The sequence below is a fragment of the Triplophysa dalaica genome, chromosome 7, assembly GCF_015846415.1.
Source record: "Triplophysa dalaica isolate WHDGS20190420 chromosome 7, ASM1584641v1, whole genome shotgun sequence".
NCBI lineage: Eukaryota > Metazoa > Chordata > Actinopteri > Cypriniformes > Nemacheilidae > Triplophysa > Triplophysa dalaica.
The window spans coordinates 23,780,953-23,795,566 of NC_079548.1; positions in this window are offsets into that span (position 1 = coordinate 23,780,953).

A 14,614-nucleotide genomic window follows, 5' to 3' on the forward strand; every position below is an offset into this window, starting at 1 on the left:
ACCACACCCATACAGAGGACAGGGGGTCATGGCCGGGAAACTGTGCCATTTGTGCCTTAAAATCATGATTTTCTTCATTTGACACTTTAAAGTGATACTTCAGCCCAAATGAAAATTCTGACATAATTTACTCACCTTCGAGTTGTTCCAAATCTGTTTACATTTATTTGTTCTGATAAACATAGAGAAAGATACTTGGAATAATTCTCATTATCAAACAGATCTCAACCCCCCATTGACTCCCATAGTAGGAACATTTATTTTTGTTGAACACAAAAGAAGACATTTGACTACCATTGTTCTTTTCTTACTATGGGAGTGAAAGGGGGTTGAGATCTGTTTAGCTATAAGCATTATTCCACTTTATTATTCCTCTTTCCTCCATCTCACGCCTTAAAAATTCTGCTGCCCGCCTACTCACGGGTAGCCGCAATTGAGAGCATACAGTATCACCAATTTTACGCTCATTGGACTGGCTCCCAGTACGTTACAGAATATAATACAAAATCCTGTTCTTTGTCTATAAAGCTCTTAACAACTTAGCTACCAGGTATTTCACAGATGTACTCACCACCCACTATACGGATAGGCCACTGAGATCACAAGATGGCCTGCTTCTGCGAATACCACAATCTCGCCTGAAACTCAGGGCCTTCGTAGTAGCTTGTCCAAAGCTATGGAACAGCCTGCCATTATCCGTTGGGACTGCCCTTACGCTTGCCCATTTCAAATCCAAGTTAAAATCGCATTTCTTTTCTTGTGCTTTTTATGCTTTGTAATATAGAATGAAGTGTTTTTCTGCTCTTGTACAGCACTTTGGTCAACCAATGTTTAACCGAAATGTGCTATAAAAGAAATTGAAATATAGTTTAATCAGGATAAATTTCATTAAACTTTGGTAATACAGATGAAACTGTAGTACAACAACCACCATTAATCTTCCTAATTGAAACTTTGTGAGACCACCACAGGTGAATACATATCCTGCAATATTCAAATAGTGATTTTTTTGTATAATTGTTGATAATTATATACAACAAATTTCGACTTCATTATACTTGAATTAATAATACAGTTGATGCAACCACACAACATACATACAAAAATTACCAATTTCTCCTTCAACAATGTTTTATAGGTTCAAGATGAATGTGAAAATAAGTAATACCAGCCTTAGCTAGAACGTAGCTGTGGCAAGGGGGGCGTGGCCTAGCGGAATCTAGAGAGAGAGAGAGAGGAAATCGACGGGAGGTAAGTAGGTCAGAGACAAATTGTAAACACCTGTCTGTAATTCCAGTGATTGGCGAGAAGAGTATAAAAGCCAACAAAAGACGTTCGAGGGGGAGAGACGAATGGACGAGCAGCAGACACGTTCGAGACAGAGACAAGAGTCGCGACGTGAATTACTTATGTGCCAGGAGGCCATAAATTACATATTATTTACTTTTGCTTTATGTTTTGTTGAAGAGCTGAATAAAAGCCTGATTCAGCCAATCCGACCTCATCTCCTTCTTTCCTTACAAAGAACCTTGTTTACACTGGTGCCGTAACCCGGATTGAAGGAGAAAGCCGCCGCTATGCAGAACCCGCCAACCTCACCATTTGCGGAAGTGATCCAGGCACTCGCGGGTCTCCACCAAGAGCAACATCAGGCTCTGCTGTCGCTACAGGGAGAGCAGGAAAAGATGTTTCAGAGGCTCTTCCAGGCACAGACGGATGACCGCGAGTTGTTCCGGGGCTGGCTTGCTCGAGGGGAGATACCAGCGGCTACCGGCCCTCAGACTCCCGTGCTGCTCCATAAAATGGGGCCCCAAGACGACCCGGAGGCTTTTTTGGACCTTTTTGAAAGGTCCGCAGAGGTATCTGGCTGGCCCCGTACCAGTTGGGCGGCCCGACTTATTCCATTGTTGTCGGGAGAGGCCCAACTCGCGGCTCAACAGCTGCCAGTCCAAAATCTCCTGGATTATGCGGACCTTCGAAAGGCAGTCCTCCACCGGGTTGGACGAACCCCGGAGCAGCAGCGATTGCGTTTCCGGTCGCTGGAATTTGGGGACGGTGGTCACCCCTTCGTGTTTGCCCAACAGCTCCGGGATGCCTGCCGCAAATGGCTAGTTGACAAGGACAGTGATGTCGACAATACGGTGGAGAAGGTGACGCTGGAACAGTTTGTGGGAAGACTGCCCGCAGGAACTGCTCAGTGGGTCCACTGTCACCGGCCGACATCGCTGACCCAGGCCATCCAGTTGGCGGAGAATCACATGGCGTCGTGCTGTGGGGTCGGAGGATCCAAGGTATCGGTTCTTCCCCCTTCCCTTTCTGTTTCCTCTCCCAGGTCCCGTCTGGTACCGCAGATAGGTGCCCAGGATCGAGGCAGCCCATCGCCCCGATTCTTGCATAACTTCGGGGCCAACCTCCAGCGTGGGGGAATGACCAGCGGGAGAGAGCTCTCCCGGTTGTCTACACCCTCCTCTTCTCGCCAATCCCCTGGCCTACTTCCGACCACCGGAGCAGTGGGTCGGCCTGGGCCGGTCTGTTGGCGGTGCGGGGACCCGGATCATTTCATCCGGTCATGCCCGGTTATGGAGATTGGAGCGATGATCCGGATCCCCGACGCCCCGCGGACTGCCCCCGATCAGGCTGGGTGGTAGCAAATACCTGTGAGTATTTAGGGGGGTACTTATCAGGCCTTGGTGGATTCAGGCTGCAACCAAACCTCGATCCACCCAGGCGTGATTCAAACTACGGCATTGGATACGGGCCGCGAGGTTAAGGTAAGGTGTGTGCACGGGGAGGTGGTGAGTTATCCCTTAGTTGCCCTGGTAATTAAATTTAGGGGGAAAAAGCATACAGTTGAGGTAGCTGTTAACTCACACCTCCGACATCCGCTAATTTTGGGGACAAATTGGCCGGATTTTAGTGTGTTATTAGGGTATTTATGTGCGGATGTCTCTGGGGATAAACATGGGCGGATGGGAACGGTTGCGCAGTTTGGAGAGGCAGAGCCGGGACCCTCAACGACAGATTCAGGGGAACGAAGCACGATTGAAAGACGAATTCTCTCATCCTGCGATGATTTTCCCCTGGATCAGTCGCGAGATGAATCATTCAAAAATGCCTTTGAGCAGGTCCGCATGATTGACGGACAGTCTCTCCAACCAGCACAGCCGCTTACCTATCCATATTTTGCCATAATAAAAGACAGGTTGTATCGAGTGGCCCAAGACACTCAGTCAAAGAAGAATACAACACAATTGGTCATTCCAAAGAGCCGCCGGGAAATGCTTTTTCAGGCGGCTCATGCTAATCCGATGGCAGGGCACTTAGGACATACCGCGACACTGAATCGCTTAATGGCCCGTTTCTTTTGGCCGGGCATCCACGAGAATGTGCGCAGATGGTGTGCCGCATGTCGTGAATGTCAGTTGGTAAACCCACCGGCCACTCCAAAAGCACCATTGTGCCCGCTTCCTTTAATCCAGGTCCCCTTCGAACGAATTGGTATGGACCTGGTCGGGCCATTAGAGCGTTCTGCACGAGGGCATCGATTTGCATTGGTCATTGTGGACTATGCAACCCGATACCCCGAGGCAGTGGCGCTCCGTAATATTTCCGCTAAAAGCGTGGCGGACGCACTGTTCTCATTGATCTCCCGCGTGGGAATCCCGAAAGAGATTCTCACGGATCAAGGCACGACGTTCATGTCACGGACAATCCGCGAACTATACGGGTTGTTGGGGGTGAAAACGATTCGGACCAGCGTCTATCACCCACAAACGGACGGACTGGTCGAACGTTTTAACCGCACTTTAAAAACCATGATCCGAAAGTTCGTTCACGAGGACGCCAAAAATTGGGATAAATGGCTGGAACCCTTGTTGTTTGCTGTGCGCGAGGTCCCCCAAGCCTCCACAGGGTTTTCCCCTTTCGAGTTGCTCTATGGACGTCAGCCCCGTGGGGTGCTGGATGTACTAAGAGAAACTTGGGAGGACGGACCTACCGCTAGTAAAAACGAAATCCAGTATGTAATGGACCTGAGAACAAAACTCCACACCTTGGGGCGGCTCTCTATGGAGAATTTGTTACAGGCCCAGGACAGACAAAGCCGGCAATATAATAAGGGTACCAGATTACGTCAATTTACATCGGGAGAGAAAGTTCTTGTATTACTCCCAACGTCCAGCTCAAAATTACTCGCCAAGTGGCAAGGACCCTTTGTGGTTACACGACGAGTGGGGGATCTCAATTATGAGGTGGTGAGATCAGACAGAGGCGACACACATCAATTATATCACCTCAACCTCCTTAAAAAATGGAGTGAGGCGGACACGGTGATGCTGGCGACAGTAGTGGGAAGGGAGGATGATCTCGGACCAGAGGTGGGAAGGAAAACCCAATCGAACACTCTGCCCCCGGGGGGATCATCTTTCGCCGTCCCAGACCTCTGACGTTGCCAGGTTGCAGGCTCGTTTTGCCGATGTGTTCTCGTCTCTGCCTGGCCTCACTACACTCATAGAACACCATATTGAGACCACACCGGGGGTGGTTGTACGTGGCCGACCGTATCGTTTGCCTGAACACAAGAAAAAAGTAGTTCAGGAAGAATTAGAGGCCATGCTAGATATGGGGGTAATAGAGGAGTCCAACAGTGACTGGGCCAGCCCGATAGTTTTGGTTCCCAAAACCGACGGCTCGGTCCGGTTCTGTGTGGACTATCGCAAGGTGAATGCTGTGTCGAAGTTCGATGCATATCCAATGCCGCGGATTGACGAACTGCTTGATCGGCTAGGTACGGCTCGCTTTTATTCGACATTGGATTTGACAAAGGGATACTGGCAGATCCCCTTATCTCCTTTATCCAAGGAAAAAACAGCTTTCACGACGCCGTTCGGATTACACCAATTTGTCACACTTCCGTTCGGCTTATTCGGGGCCCCTGCTACCTTTCAGCGTCTCATGGACCGTATCCTACGTCCACGTGCGGCATATGCCGCTGCTTATCTGGATGACATTGTCATTTATAGTAATGACTGGCAGCGGCATATGCGGCACCTAGGTGCGGTGTTGGGTTCGCTGAGAGGAGCAGGGCTCACGGCTAACCCGAAGAAGTGTGCAATTGGGCGAGTGGAGGTTAGGTATCTGGGCTTCCACTTGGGTCACGGACAGGTGCGTCCCCAAATTGATAAAACAGCAGCAATTGCAACCTCTCCGAGTCCCAAGACCAAAAAGGAGGTGAGGCAATTCCTGGGGCTGGCAGGTTATTACAGAAGGTTTGTTCCGGACTATTCAACCCTCACCAGCCCCCTGACGGACCTCACTAAAAAGGAAGCAACAGATCCCGTCCAATGGTCGGGGCTGTGCCAGCGGGGTTTCACCCAGGTTAAGGCGGCTCTGTGTGGTGGCCCGTTATTACACTCTCCTGATTTCTCTCTCCCTTTTCTTGTACAGACAGATGCATCAGACAGGGGGCTAGGAGCGGTCCTGTCTCAGGAGGTGGAGGGGGCGGAGCGGCCGGTGCTGTACATCAGTCGTAAACTCTCGAGAAGAGAGACGACGTACAGCACCATTGAGAAGGAATGCTTGGCGATCCGGTGGGCCGTCCTTACCCTCCGCTATTACCTCCTGGGACGGGAGTTCACCCTCTGTTCGGACCACGCACCCCTCCAATGGCTCCACCGCATGAAAGATACCAACGCGCGGATCACCCGTTGGTACCTGGCATTACAACCCTTCAAATTCCGGGTGGTCCACAGACCGGGGACCCAAATGGTGGTGGCTGACTTCCTCTCCAGGAGGGGGGGGAAGCTGCAGGCCGGATGGGGCCCCGGCCTGAGTCGGGCGGTGGGGGTATGTGGCAAGGGGGGCGTGGCCTAGCGGAATCTAGAGAGAGAGAGAGAGGAAATCGACGGGAGGTAAGTAGGTCAGAGACAAATTGTAAACACCTGTCTGTAATTCCAGTGATTGGCGAGAAGAGTATAAAAGCCAACAAAAGACGTTCGAGGGGGAGAGACGAATGGACGAGCAGCAGACACGTTCGAGACAGAGACAAGAGTCGCGACGTGAATTACTTATGTGCCAGGAGGCCATAAATTACATATTATTTACTTTTGCTTTATGTTTTGTTGAAGAGCTGAATAAAAGCCTGATTCAGCCAATCCGACCTCATCTCCTTCTTTCCTTACAAAGAACCTTGTTTACAGTAGCATTACACTCCACTACATTATTTTCAGTCAATATTGTTGTGGTTTGTGCCCAGATCAATAATTTTTCTGTAACAAAATTTATCACTATGACTTCTTCCATAAGAAAGCTGAACAGTATGGATCTTGACAAAGTCATTATAAGGGTAAATGTTATGACATATTGACATTGATTTAAGAAGAAAAGATATTGTTTGAACCAAAGTTTTTAAAAAAAGTTAGTTTTATTGTGTGAAATGTCACAGAACAATGGGATTGAACAAAAACAACTAGAAACAATGACCAAAGCCTACATTTAATGTCAAAAATAGTGCACATCAAGTCCTTTACTAGGATAGCTTGACTGTTGGGAGAAGGGGAGATGGGTGGCGGGGGGTTCAATTACGTATTCTGGTAGGGCAGATATATAATAAAAGTTCATTGCATATGTAATTTTGATTAAATTGACGGAACATTTTTTTATAGATTATACCCAACAAGAGCGGTAGGAAATGCAAAGGCAGCCCTCAGACATAATAACATCGTGTTACCATTAATTTAAACCATAGACTTACTTTCCCCTTGGAAATCACTCCGACCATCCTGCGGACGGACATGGTTTAGTGGTCTAGCTCCAGTAGGACAGTCCTCATAGTTGAGTTGACTGTACCTTGGGAAGAGGTCATTAAGGAAGTATTTGAAAGAAAGAATCTCCAGTATGCCAGCTTGGCAGCAGAGGCTGAAGATCGGGGATGGACATTTAAAAGTGTTCCCGGTGGAAGTTGGCTGCAGGGGCTTTGTTTCCAATTTCATTACAAGGCTGCTTAAGAAAGTGGGGATCAGAGGACAGGTCCAATGGACGGTAGTCAAAGAACTTGCCACCGTGGCTGAGAGAAACAGCCATTGGCTGTGGTTGAAACGGAAGGACGCAATATGGTCTGTCAAGTGATAACGTTATAAAATGGTAATGTGTGCTGTATTGTCATGCCATACGTGACCGAGGGCACTGAGCTTGCAATAACGGAGCCAGTTGGGCTAGAACAGCCTTAGCCAATGGGTTACAGCACAGGTCTCAAACTCAGTTTCTGGAGGGCCGAAGCTCTGCACAGTTTAGCTCCAACCCTAATCAAACACACCTGATTTAGCTAATCAACATCTTCACGATTACTAGAAACTTCCAAGCAGGTGTGGTTTAGAGTTGGTTGGATCTAAACTGTGCAGAACTGCATCCCTCCAGGAACTGAGTTTGACACCCCTGGGTTAGAGCATATGATTGTGTTGATTTTGTTAATGTGTTGTGATGGTATGCCATACGTGACGGGGGGCACTGAGAGCACATTAAGGTTATGGGTAGTTGTGGGTTAATGGTTAGAGAGTCAGACTCATGGCCAGAAGGTTGGAGGTTCAATTCTCAGGGCCAGCGGCTAACGACTGTGGTGCCTTTGGGGTGCAGTGAGCTATCAGTGAGCTTCTGGAGTGAGCTTCTGGCCCACTGCTTCTGCTGTATATGTGTTTACGACTTGCAGTTCAGTTGACTACTCACTGGACGGGTTAAATCCAGAGGTCGCCATAGCTGAAAAATAGGTCACTCTCAGAGGACAGGTCCATTGGATGATAATCAAGAACTGGCCAGTGGTGCAGAAAGAAGGCGGATGGACACAGAATGGGATGCCAGATGACCTTGTCACAATGTGACACACACCCAGGTCTGGTCAACCAGGGGTGGGCCTCACTTGGCTGAGGGTGTCTTGTGATAAAGGGCCGAAACACCCAATGAGGCTGAGGTGCACAACTGACAATGTTTCGCATTGATGGGAACCATACAAAGGGAATCAGCAGCACCTCGCCAAAAGGCATCTTTCACCCAGGATAATGTGATGAAAGTGGGACACACAACTCATGAGATGTCTCTCTGATAATGTCAAGAAAAGGTAAGTATGCTGTGTATTTCTATAATCATTTATCCCCCAAACACAGAGGAAGCCTACCCGATGAACCAGTGAACCCCTGTCATGCATAAGGCATGGGAAATGTCCTATTGGCAATTCAACTGCTGAATTAGTGGGATTGTAACACGTAGACCAATCAAGCGAATCTGAGTGCTTAGCAAGTTTACTTCCTAAAAATAAAACTATGAAAACTTTCCTGTTCATTGAAATCAAATCAAATATTGATCTAAAAATTATTTGAAAAACTTCACTAAAGGAGAGTTGAAATGTTGCCTGAAAAATAAACTGAAGTGAGGTTAAAAGCACTTAAATTTTATTAATAAACAAAACAAATAAACCAATAAATTATAATATGACGAGTGAATGAGGGAGTGTGTGTGCCCTGCGATGGGTTGGCACTCCATCCAGGGTGTATCCTGCCTTGATGCCCGATGACTCCTGAGATAGGCACAGGCTCCCCGTGACCCGAGGTAGTTCGGATAAGCGGTAGAAAATGGAATGGAATTATAAAATGACAAATACATGGACCAAAATTGCTAAACCTTTAACTAAATTTTTTTTTAAAAAAAATTTAAAAGCTAATTTAAAATATTAATAAAACTAAGATCAAAACTAGTAAGTATTTAATAATAAGTATTTCATTTCAAATTATTTTATTTGTCAGCTGGATATATTGGGGGCCCAGAAAAATCTGGAGGTGGGCAATGCCCCCATAGACCCGGCCTTGGTACACATTGATGCAGCCCTAAAAAGATTACAACACTGCTGTAAATTTGTATGCCGATACACAATCTAATTTCCCAAGATCGACTCCCCAACAGAGCTCTTTCATGTCACTGAATGGGATGATCAAATTTATGGCATACAGTGTATGAACTGCAATAATAAGACAGCATGATAAATAGGGCTGAAGGCAGTTATGTCACATGTGAAGCGAGGAGGTTAACATTCTTGAAAAGGAAGTCTGGAAGCACTTCGGCCAACAGCGAATCCACGGACAGCACAGACGGGGATGGAACTGTGGGAGGAGCAGTCCTCCAATCCATTTTTCTTTAGTCAGTGTGTGAGATTTAGCCTCACGTGTCGAGCCCAACACACTTTCTGGCACATGAGAGGAAGGAAAAGATGTGCTATTGTAGTAACCTACTAAATCAACAACCTCACTCAGAGATCATTAAAACATCATCTGGCTGTCATTCAAAGCAGATTTCTTTAAACCATAAGCACAGTGTGTGGGTTGACATCACAATTAGCAAAATGCAGAATCGTAAAATATTTTCTGTATGTCTTAGAAATGTATTTGGAATACAATAGTTTGAGCGTTTTGTGTGGAATGATTAATTATGTGCCGGTCTGGAAGGAATTCAGCTTCTCTCTGGAGAAACAGGTGCAGTAGAAAGGATGCTCAGCTCACGGTGACATTAAGGTAGAGACAACAGGACTATGGGTTAATGACAGCAGAACAACATTAGAATGAGTATTTGCAGTTGCCATTTGAATTAATATAGATGAATCCCTGCCACTTCACTCCTTTGGAAATGAGATCATGTCATTTATTGATAACAAGGCAGAGATGACACTTTAAAAATCTTAGTACATCTCTGCAGAAGTCAAATTCTTCATATTGCTGACCTTTTGTGTTTTAAAGTTGGCTGCATATTTGAGGTGTCAGGACAAAACAGAATTACTGCTTTGTCACCACATATTTTCACAGCAGATATTTTCATTCGTCCACAACAGAGAAAAGGGGGATTAAATTTTATTTCTTGTGGCATGTTTTTTAGACATGCCAAATGTCTGAAATTAGGTACAGTATAAGCAGATTTCCAAACTGTCGCATTTTCTTATAAAGAATCAACATTTGACATATCAGCAGGATATTCCTGTATCTGTTGTTCATTGAAATGCATTTATTTAAATGTAATTGTATACAGAAAGGAAAAACTAATTTACAGGATATGCAGCATTAATATCTCTTAGAATTTCTAATCAAGCAACAAAGTGTTCATTGATAAATGACAGTTAGTCAAGAACATGTCCCAGGGCAAATAAAACCCCATTTAAATGAAAAATTATAATTTGTCTGGAAAATCCCCTGTTCTCATTCCTCATTTATTATGAATATTACAATTAAATAATAATAATAATTTTCAAATACTAAAAAAGGCGAATTTGAGAATGACCACATGCTGTAAGATAATTACTGTTCAAAAAGCATATAAAAATTGGAAGAATTTAACTTGTAAATATATTATTAATAAATATTAATCAAAGTCAATTCTGTTGAATTTGGGATGATATGAAAAATATTTACAAACTATCACCCATATGAAGTAGAAGCGTTGTTTATAATGATGTTTTATTTTATTTCATATCAAATATGAAATAAACGGCTATAACACTCAAAACACTGGCTAGAATACAGCTTCATAAGTCAAAGTGACCTATTTGTCAGGTAACCCATACCCGAAATGTGACCTCTGCTTTTAACCCATCCAGTGAGTAGTGAACACACGCACAAGCAAGCAGTACACCCGGAGCAGTGGGCAGCTATCACTGCAGCGCCCGGGGAGCAAGTAGGGGTAAGATGCCTTGCTCAAGGGCACCTCAATTGTTACCCGCCGGCCCTGAGGCTCTAACCGGCTAACTTCTGGTCACAAATCCGACTCTCTTACCATTAGGCCACGATTGCCCTTAGTAAGTAAGTAAAAGAAACACACAAAAATATCAACTGATCTTAATCAGATTAATCAATCAACAAACACATTTTGGAGATTTATGGGTAATTGAACATGCAAAGATTTGAAATGCAAATATGATAATATTGTACCGTGTCAGTATGTGGGTGGAGATTCTGCACCTGTTAAACAATTTATCTTAAGAGTCACAATGAATACAAACTCTCTCTTTGCCTCCCTACACCTGTTTTTAAGAGTTATTTATTGACCATGATCATTGTCGGGAATTTATTTGGCAATGATAATTATGTGGTGAAAATTTGATATTTTGACAGTCCTGGTGTGAATGACTACTAAAATGGGAGAGAGGAGAATGACTGATCTCTTGACTCTTGTTTTGCCCAGTGTTAGCACTTTTTCCACATACAATGAAGCTTTTATCCTAAAAATGTCTTAGAATGTCTACTTGTTTGGTGTGAATAATGAAAAGAAATGAAGTAGAAAATAATACTTCACACTTTTGTAGATTGTCTGAAGAGCACATTTAATCTCTCTCGCCTCAGAACTCATGTCTGTGATACATGTCGGGATCACAGTATTTTGTGACCACACATGGTTGGCAAACTTGCTTTCTGTCTGTGCCATCGTGGCTTCTGCAGCAGACACGACCTCTATGAAAATCTGCAACAGAGAGAAACTACAGATTAAAAAAGGAACTCTGCAACAACGGCCTACACAGAGAAGAAGTACTGCACCAGATATCTTAAAACATCTGAAGTAATGTAATGGCACGAATGTATTATTTTACGCCTTTATGATAAGACCATTAATGACAAGAACTGTTTCAGCACAGCTCTGTAAATGCTTTCTGAAGGACGGGCACTTACAGGATTGCCATTCTTGGCGTCCGTTCACACTTGCCTGCTTGACGATGAGCATATTATCGCCGAGATGCATTCCATTTAAATCAGCCACCGCCTAAATGCAACAGCACAGTGAATATCTAAAAACAATTTCATAAAACATCCAGTTTTCAATAGATTCTCATTTCTGCAATACTTTATACAATAAATATTACAAATTAAGAATATAATCTTTTATGATTTTGACTCAATTAATGTGGTGTGATCTTGGGTTCCTCTGGTATTTGAATACTGACTTGGGGTGCGTTCCCCAAAAGCATCGTTAGCCAACTATAGTCGTAAGTTCCGTTGTTCCAACATAGTTCAATGATTTAAGTGTTTCCCAAAACCTTCATTCTAACGATCAATTGCAAGCAGCATCGTAAAGTTGCGTGGTTTGAACTACATGTCTAGAAGGTCTGTGGTTAGAAGCATCGTTCCTTATCATGATGACATGTAGACTAACGTTCAGTTTATACTTGTGAGTAGGACCAACGCCGTAGTCAATGCAGAGCCGTATACCCTACGTTGTAGCCTGACACGCACCTCTCCAAAAATGTAACAACGCGTCAACTCAATGCGGACCCTGCGAGCACTGCAAGCATCTGTTTGAACCCCTCCCTCAGGTCAAAAACTCTGCGATAGCATCATGTTTACTCAAACGCATTTCCAGATGAATTATCTGGAACTGGGTGTAGTTACATAGGAGGAAACTTGTGAATGAGTTAAATATCGTTTTTTCAGATGCAGTGTATATTATTTACAGCAACAATATGACATTAATCGATCAGTCCATATGGCCCCTATACAGTAAACGCAACGTGGACCACAACAAGCATCCGATTATTGTGATGGGACTTTTATACATTTGTATACATTTTATACATTACTTTTATACACTTACGGCAGTAGATAGCAGAAGTGCTTTTCAAACACTATTTCAAAGCACTTTAGACACAACACCTGACCTTACACAAGCTCACACGCATATGCTATCAAATATAATAAACACATTTCACTCTTTCTTCTGTGAAACACAAAAGAAGATATTTTGAAATTTAAAAAAAGGGTCACTGAGTTTTCCTGCAGGTCAGGGGTAAGAGCATTACGTTAACAAGGCAAGGTTGTGGGTACGATCCCAGGGGATTGCACATACATAAGTATAAATGTATAGGTTAAATGCAATGTAAGTCGTAATGCAAGTGTCTGCCAAATGCATAACCGTAATGTAATGATATTGACCTGGAACATGAAAAGCGGGTTGCTCAGAGATGCATGGCAGAGGACGTCCTTGAAAGATGATGCCGTCATGGCTTGAGTGGTTTCATACGCAGAGAACAAGAGTAAGAAATAAATAATTCAGAGGAATCCAGTCTCTCAATGAAAAAGTTGCAAAAATTGCCTTTTTAAATATTTTTTCTCATGAGAATGAATATTCAATTCAAATATGAGATAATTTAATACATTGAAATTCCATTTCTTTCAAGGGATTTATATGAGGGACAAAAATGGATACTTGGAGACAAAAATATTAAATTCTGTGTTTTTCAGATGCTTACAGACATATGTAATTGTTGGTTAATATAATGGTTGGTTGATTGTGATATTTGTCCCACCCCTCCTGCACTGTGATTGGACGTTTAAGTAAAAGATAACAAAGTTTCATATTGAAAAATGTTCCACTCTCTGTGACCAGACAAAAACATCTTTAATTGACAGTATGTGTGTTTTTGGTGGATTAACCCCCTTTGCATTTCTACAGCAATGCTTTACCAATAAGTTATTCCAATTAGCAAAATTATGTTGGTTTAATTCAATGATGCACTGGCTTTGATTTTTTTAAGGACTGTTAGGCTTGTTCGAGTTGACCATGCTAGCCTGCCACCGACTGGCGAGATCAGCAACGCCCGTCAGGTCGGACACTTCGTGCTTCCTGTAGGGAGCTGAACCTACAGCAGACCACGCGATATTCATTTCCTTTTAAGTGAATGTGATATGAAAACCATTTTTTTGCATTAAGATCAGTACAATAAATACAAAATGAGATCTAATCTCATTTGTGAGTAACCAAGTGTGTCAGAATAAATACGCAAAACATACACGTGAGCATTCTTGCCAATGAGAATACAGTTTCGCTGCCGATTTTGAGCAACTGCAGCTATTTTCTCATTTCCAAAACGAACTTAATGTTTAATTGTACAACTAGAATGCAATCAGAGCTTTTAAAATTACAAGCTGCTATTGTAGATTAACCCTATTCATTTTTGTTATAAGTAATCAGATTCTGGCTTATGTGTTTTACAATTATATGTTTTTGATATAATGTGAATGTTTCTCTTTGTTTTCACTATATAGCATTAATAAAAAATAAAAACCAACTGCAGCGCCTGACATAGGCAGCTGGTATCGTTTTCTCTCGCGGTACATTAATGGCACATGTGATCTAAGGCGGCTGTAGCGTAAGATTTCACGGTGTACCAGTGCCACGGTAGTATCGCGATGCGAAACCGTCACAATAACCGCAATGCCCCTCTAATATTTGAAACGGTTTTATCCTAGTAACGTAGTTAATGTTGCATATGGGAATTGATTCATTTGAACACTTACATCTGCCTTTTTGCGGTGTTTATATCCCAAATGAATGTGTGTTTTGAATGACTCGCACGAGATAATGATTCAAACTAGTGATTCCAAAGTGATCATCCCTATGCCCTACTCCCTATGAAGAGTAAAGCTATTGATGTGTAAACTGGATGGAACAACATAACTGTATATCTCCTAATGTGTCTCTTTAAAATTCACTTGGCGAAAAGAGCAAATAAAACAATGTCATTTTCTCTTTATTAGAAGCGATGTTTTGTGAGGCGTCCCATTCCCAAAGGGCCATTTGGAGGGCAATATAACCCGTT